Here is a 7,565-nt window from a genome sequence, read left to right as displayed (position 1 = left end):
ATTTAGCAAGAGCTTTTTGGACATTAAAAAGAGCTTTGGTTGCTTGCATTGCCAACTGTTGTTGAGCTCGATTCCACAGGCCAGAGCTAGAAAGCATAACACCAAGGTAGCTATAAGCTTGAACCACCTCCAATTTCTGGCCGTTCAAAAACCATTTTTCACTATTCTTTAACCTCCCTGCTTTCCTAAAAACAATGATTTTGGATTTTGAAATATTAACCTTAAGTTTCCATTTGTCAGAATACAAGCTAAGATTGTTCAATAGTCTCTGAAGCCCTATTTGAGTCGTACTGAATAAAGTAAGGTCATCGGCAAACAGAAGAAAAAAAGTTTAACAGTTGCTATATGCACTCCTGCAAAATCATGGTCCAGAGCATTACCTATATCATTGATAAATAAAGTAAATAAAAGTGGGGACAGAATGCTACCTTGTTGAACACCAAGTTCACATCTGAAGAAATTAGAGATACCTGACGGAGATCGAATACATGAATTTCTTCAAGATTTTCCCTGCTGTAACTGTCACCATGGTCACCATATTCACTTACCATATATCATCACCATCTTCTTTCTCCCCTTCTCTATCTCATTCTCTTTCAAGCCTGTCCTCTTCTTCATCATCTTCGCCACCATCTTATACATTCATGTAGCCCTAACATTGGTGTAACTTGTTTGTGTTTCATTTCCTTTTTTTTGTTTACATCGTATATGCTGCATGTTTGGATGTATTAGTATCTTATAAATAGACTAAAATCTCGTTTCCCTTCTATTTCTATTTCCCTTCCATTGCAGTGCCTAACAGTTGGATTGTCAACACATTACACTTGTATCCAGCAATACTACAATGGATGTGCAAGGCGCTGATGTAAATTGTTTTGTCTACGATGTGACGACTGACGACAATACAGATTGTGTAGACAAGGAAAATAAGAGGATCTTGTAACATTTTGAGTAAGTGCTTTAATCATTCTCGCATAAGTAATTTTCCAAACATCTCATCAAAATTGTTTTGGCATATTATTAAGAAAACGATGACGTCGTCTGCAAACATTCTTATTAAAATCAAATCATTTGATACGAGGGGGAGATGTCATTTTTTTGTGAAGGAGAGGGGTAGGGTCAGCATTTTTGTGCAACCAATCAAGGGAGGGTTGATACTTTTCATGCATCCTTTTGTTTTAAAAACCGCACCAGCCCTCCCCTTGTTAATTTTGTCCAGGCCCTTAGAGAGGCAAACCCCCTAGTGACCTTGGACGGTCAATGCACCCGGCATAGTAACCTTACTGTGCGTTTAATTGCTATTCAGGAGTCACTTGGAAATGGACAACCGCACAGACTTATTGTGCTTTTTTCACACGGAACAAAGAAGTGGGGTCACTTGATTTTCACTGGCAATAATGACCACCAACTCGAAATACCTTATTTCAGTTTAATAAAATAAATTTTGAACATAGAGATCATTCAAATGTATTCCCTGACGTCATTCCTCTATTCTATGAATACAAATGTTTGTATTACTTGGCAAATCTAAAAGGCTAGTCCTAGAACACAATGTATCAGAAGAATGGAAATTGCATTCCTGGCAGGTGAGACAACACGGGATCAAGGTTTAAACAAAGACCTCGCGCTTGTCCATAATTCCTACTTTGTGTCATTAGACAACAGCCATAGTATTTGCATTCAGGAAGCAGATACACAAACCCTTCGTGAGGAATCAAAATGGGAATATGAATGAAAAGTATCCTAGACTTTGTTTTTTTTCTAGTCCACAGTATTGAAATCGATGTGTAGGAAACATTATAAAGGTTTATGATTTTGGACTATTACTCTCTATACATTAAGTGCAAAAATAGTTTATTTCATTGCAGTGGCAAGAGTACCCCGTCATGTGTAACGAGTTAGGCACTTCTTTGGATATGGCTGCAACGTTGTGTCCTCGAGCAAGCCACTGTTAGTTCTTTTTGCTTATCTGCCAAGAAGCAGTCGGTACCCAGGTCAATGGAAGAGGCCATTTTCATGAATGGAGTGAGACATTTTTCGGTAAAATTTATCAGTAAATCGATAGCTGCTTTGTTTCCGATTGTGTTATCGGTTTTATTTGGAGATGTTTTAGTGTATGTGGTGGAAAGTGTGAGAGCGTGCTTTTGTTCATTTTCAGCAGGAGATATTAAAAAAAGCCTGGCGTTCGGTCAAAAATTACAATTTTGTGAATTCCACTTCGATAAAACTTTTTTTTTTTCTGTTACGTACCAATACATTATAAACAATGATTTTCAGGTCCCACCAAATCATATAAACTTCTTGAAAAATCAATTTCTCTTATGCCCTTTTTAGAGTTACGCCCACGAACACAGAAGAAGTTTTAAAACCTTCTGAAACACAGTGTAATAGATAGGGAAGAAGTCCACTGTCATAGAGAACGGTTCATTTCTGTCCATTCTATTGTCAACATAACACAATATATTAGAGGAATGAAAGGCTGTACACTGATCATCAACATTATTATAGGAAGAAGGGCGAGAGGAAAGCCAAGAAATAACGGGTAAGGCGGGGCCGGATGAAACTGGTGCCTCGTTCTGATGTACCAGTATTCTCCTCGTTGTGTGCGTTAAGGGTGCAACGGGCAACGAAGCCAACGATCACAATTGACTTCTGTCGTGCTCACTGGCGTTCATTTGCAGGACAATGTCCAACAGACTAACGAAATAGAGGGCATCAGGAAGGTATGAAACAGCCCAATAAAATATCTACGACAAAAGTTTTCATCTTTCCGTTTACGCCACCAAAGTAAGGAGAATGGTTACACTCATGTACCAAGTAACTCGTTGGTTACGGAATTTTATCATCTTTTCAGAAATCACATTGATGCATGGATATTTTTAGTCATTTTGAAGAAGTCCCCTCCCCCCCGTTTTGAGACCATACATCGCAATTCAAACGATCGCAACCGATCGGGAAACCATAAGCTTACTAACAATCATGACGTTTTCGTTGTGGCACGTTTGATTGGTTAAGGTCAGGACGCAGGAGTGACGTTGACCGTGATGTTTCACGGTACATATCCCTGATTTTATGTAATTACGCTTTGTTTGGGGTTTTCGCTTGATGCTGATCATTGGAGACTCATCCCCTTTAATGGTGAAATTTAGATCATATTAACAGTAATACTTCCTGCGAACAGCTCTAAGGCATACAGAGTCACTGCAACGTCACCCCTGCGTCTGAACTGTTAACCATCTATTTGGAAAATAGATGAATATCGCGATTGGCCTTCGTAACTTTCGTCATTTATTCGATGGTATTCGTTAAAAGTCGTAACATTATAGTGTCCGAAGATTGTAACACTAAGTGCACTTTTCCCGAAACAGCAACATTTCATCTTCCACACAAGCATTTCGTAAATCTTCTGACGCACGTGTACGATCCATGATTGCATCCTTCCCATGTTATGTATGTTAGGACAGAAAAGGTGGGTGAAGTTACTTACCCTCTTGTAAAACAAATTTATTAATGTCTAATCACTGAAACTATCGGGTACAGTCATAAATGAATTAAGAAGTTACAAAAATAGTGTGGCGATTACAGTAGGTAAAAGAAATTTATAGGAGTCCCCTCTGGCAATGCCTTCATTAAAGTTTATTGAAATTTCTCCAAATCGATCTTAGTGTCCTGATTTAAGTTCAGTGTCCAAAGTCTTGTCTGCTCGCTCTGTCGCCCTATATTTGTAAATTAAAACCTTTCTAGAAAATTCTAACATTAGCTAATCACAGATAATAATGTTTCTAATCCGGAATAAAGAGAATGCGCGTCCTTTTCAAGACTCAGGACGCCAAAAAAATCACTGAAGATGGAGTGTCAAAAACTGTACCAGAAGTTAAAACATTTATACCTCCTACATTCCTACATTCCTGTACAACCCCTTACCGAACCGGTCACCGAAGACCAGTGACCTCATCAACACATAGACATCACACTTGCGCAAGATTAGATGGAGTGAGTAATCATGTTTGACGGCATGACATGAATCACTCTTCAACTTTTACCAAATTTCGCGGGATTTTCCCTCACGTGTAGAAGAAGTGTAGGTTAGGTTCAGACTCTATGATTCAGCATTGGTCTGGTTATTGGAAAGTTTAATGCACATTTTTTATTTCTAGGCCTCAACAAAGCTTAAAAGCTCTTATTATGTTTACCATTTGTGTCCCAGGGATCTTTGATGCAGAGATTTGTTCCCTATAATGGAATGTATAATTTGATTTTAAGAACGCGGGCATATATATCGAGAATTTGTAAAAATTAAAGTAACTAATATGTTCTGCGCTCATTTGAACTGAAAGGATTCGTGCCTGAAGATTGTGACCACATTACAACAAGGATTTTTATTTCATTCTGTCTTTGTCATTTTTCTTTAACAAGTGAAATTACGGTTCTAATCGCTCCTTAAAGAGTTCGTTGTAATAGGGCATAGCAGCTTCGATAGCAGACTTTCCATGCTCCGGCAGGTCGGAAAAGTCCACCGTCTTTGTCAGCGACTGGTTTGAAGTGAGAACTTTCTGCAGCAGTAGCAGAGAAGGCTTTAAGTTCTGTGTCCTTCACAATCATATGAAAATGATCGACGTTGTTGGGCTGCCAGTTCAAATAGCTGTCGCAGTACGGGATTCCAGTGAGATCGCAAAATTTCGGAATTATTTTCTCCGGGTGATTGGCTAGATCATCTGAGTCGATGACGATGCTTTTCTGCTGCAGTGTGTCGGTGACGTAGTTGTGTAGGTCGTATAGCTGCTTCACCCCTCCAGTTGGAGGGAACGTGCTAGTGGAGACACCTACCGTGCTGTATGCTTTACATAAACTTCGGATGCTTCTCCTCGGGTCCCTTATCAAGAATGTATGGATATATCCTTCAGGCAGGCGATCATACTTTCCATCCAGGCAAACAGCTAGCTCCTTGCTCAAAATAACATCTTTTCCAGGATAATCCGATTCCAATGTCGCCTTTGTTTCTTCGAATGTGTGCCCCGAAACCGTCACTTTTTTCTCTTCGAACTTTGAATCATCGCCGAAATAACAGCATAGCGTGTACAATTCATGGAATACTTTAGTTTCACGTCTACTTGCCAAGGACAACTCGAAGACAGTGGAAAGTGTACGGGGGTAAGCCCACACGATTACACGACGTGGCTGTAAGTTCTCCATCACCACTAAGTTTCTCGATCTGAGGAAGGGTTGAAAGAGGTCGTATGATTACTGTCAAAGTATAATGATGATGTTACTATAAGTCTGGCATTACTCACACAAATCGGAACCACGAAAACGTAAGTAAGCAAATACGCTTTATCAGTGTGTCATTTACGCTGGGAACTAACTGCTCCGAGACTTTCCTAATATCGTGCATGCAGGTTGATAAACGTAGCGCCCGTGGACTCCACATTGACAGAGCATCAGAACATTGACGAATTTGTGAATTATATATTAGGTAATCTGCGAACATGACAATGTAACGTGATGGTTTTAGAATAATGTCAATTATGAATAATGGATTGTGACACGTCTATCGTAGCTTGCGTGATGATTTAAAAGAGATGTATCGATATTTATGATTGAGTGAATTATTTTATATTTAACTCATATTCATTGTGATGCAGGTAGAATGCGCCTGGGGACAGATATTCTGACTCTCAAATTTTTACAACTCTTTTCTGATCTACCGCTTGTTGGGGCTCAATTTAAAGCTATTGGAGACTCAGTAAGAAATATTTTAAGTCTTAGTTTTTGCAAAACCGAAAATTTATTTTTACCGCATGGAGTGAACACAGGGATGACGGCTACCTTAAATTTCAAATATCGGTAAATCTCAGGTAATTTTCTTCTCTAGTACCAAATTTTGTAAGGTGACCAGTGACAACAGGCACATGTGGGCCCCTAGAGTACTGGCGAGGATATAGAAAAAAGCACGTCAGCCAAGACTTGCACCAAGACACGTTGAGACAGGGAAGAAGCCCTTTCATGTGGCGTCTTTAAGCTTGTCTGATTCATATAAACGTTTATGTGGTTGCCATGCACGAACATGATATGTCTTCTTGGGCCAAACTATAAGTAAACGTTCCATCGTAAAGGTCCCATCTTAAAGGACGTATAGAAGGAAGAAACACTATTTTCAGGAGAAACCTGACAGTTGTTCTGATCGCACAAGACCTCGGTTCCTCAACCAGCGTAGAACCACTTACATGTCACGCATTGTACCCAAATCTCCAGCATGTCCTTCAGCGACAGGGCAGGGATATGGTTATAGCTTATAAATTTATTTCAATGTGTCCCGCTAAGTTTTTCTAGCAAGCCTTTGTCATGCTAAGAGACTAGTCAGTTTCTTCGGACTGGGGACGAGGGATTCAGGGGTGTCACCCTGTTTGTGCCTTTGGTGATGGGGTCATAATTTTTTTGAAATGCCCAATAGGTGTGTCAGTGTGTTTTTGAATTTCAACACGGGCTCATACTTGCCTAAATACATCATACCAGCCACGAATTTCATCATTCGGTTACATTTTTGGGAAAGTTGGAATAACGGGATCACCCTGTTTTAGAGGAGGTCAGCCACTTTTTGACGTCCGCAAAAATAATCCACCCCTAGGCCGAAGAAATTGACCAGTCCCTAACTTGCCAAAGTTTCATGAAAACAAATACAGCAATATCTCAGAAATTAAAGACATGTAAAAAAGCAGCTATATTTCAAAGACTTGTTGATCAAACTAATATTTCATTGTTACTAATAGACAATACCAACCTACACCACATTCGAACGCAAATTTGAATGGTCACGACACGCAAAGAATCCGGCACCATACAAAATGACTGATAAGACTGCCGCACACAAGAAACTAGGTGAGCAAAATTTCATTCGAGGTTTTTGCTGAGTCATTTTATTCTCGTGCGTGCATGCGCGGGCAATTTTTTGCGTCTCTTCCTTTTGTGCCGTTGAGTGGCAATATTCAACATGTCTGATATTTTTTGCCTCGAGACTAAAATTCCTGACCATGTGCGCAGGGCCGGAGAAAGTGACTTTGCTCCTGAAGTGGGCACGTTGAAATCACATGACAGTACACACATATTGACTGGCCATGAGGGTAACAGCATATGTCTGTAACCCTTGGTCCTGCGAGTCATCCCGAAAAAGAGACTAATTCCCTCGGCCGAATTCGGGGTGACTCTCAGTCCCTCGGGGTACAGACGTATGCTGTTACCCTCATGGCCAGTCAATATGTGTTTTATAACACACCTCATTCAGTCAAGCATGAGATGGTACCATACGGTCAAATGTTGCATTTCAACTGCGAGAAGAAACAGAAGGGTGGACAGAGGACATCCGTAATGAAAGCCTCTGTGTAATTTTAACTATGGAGAGCTCTACCGTTATTGATAATACTACTTTCACAACGATTCTGATGGTTTTAATGTGTTGAACAAACTGACGTCGGAAACAAATCTTGGTAAATAGTTCAAAAAAACAATTCGAGTGAATCGAATGCTTTTGAGAAGTTAGAGGATTTGTTCTAGATTTCCCAGAGTTGCGG

General features: G+C 39.9%; 1 long non-coding RNA gene across 1 annotated transcript in view; it reads right to left on the bottom strand.

The window, feature by feature from the left end:
* Window positions 1-4,360: 4,360 nt before the first annotated feature.
* LOC139143664 (uncharacterized) overlaps window positions 4,361-7,565 on the bottom strand; it is a 28,893-nt gene continuing 25,688 nt past the window's right edge. The window contains exon 2 of the long non-coding RNA XR_011554650.1: window positions 4,361-5,212. This is a non-coding gene — a long non-coding RNA (uncharacterized lncRNA). The remainder of the gene's footprint in view (window positions 5,213-7,565) is intronic.

The sequence above is a fragment of the Ptychodera flava genome, chromosome 11 (assembly GCF_041260155.1).
Source record: "Ptychodera flava strain L36383 chromosome 11, AS_Pfla_20210202, whole genome shotgun sequence".
NCBI classification, from domain to species: domain Eukaryota; kingdom Metazoa; phylum Hemichordata; class Enteropneusta; family Ptychoderidae; genus Ptychodera; species Ptychodera flava.
The sequence above is the reverse complement of the archived record's forward strand: the minus strand, read 5'-3'. Positions and strand labels throughout refer to the sequence as shown.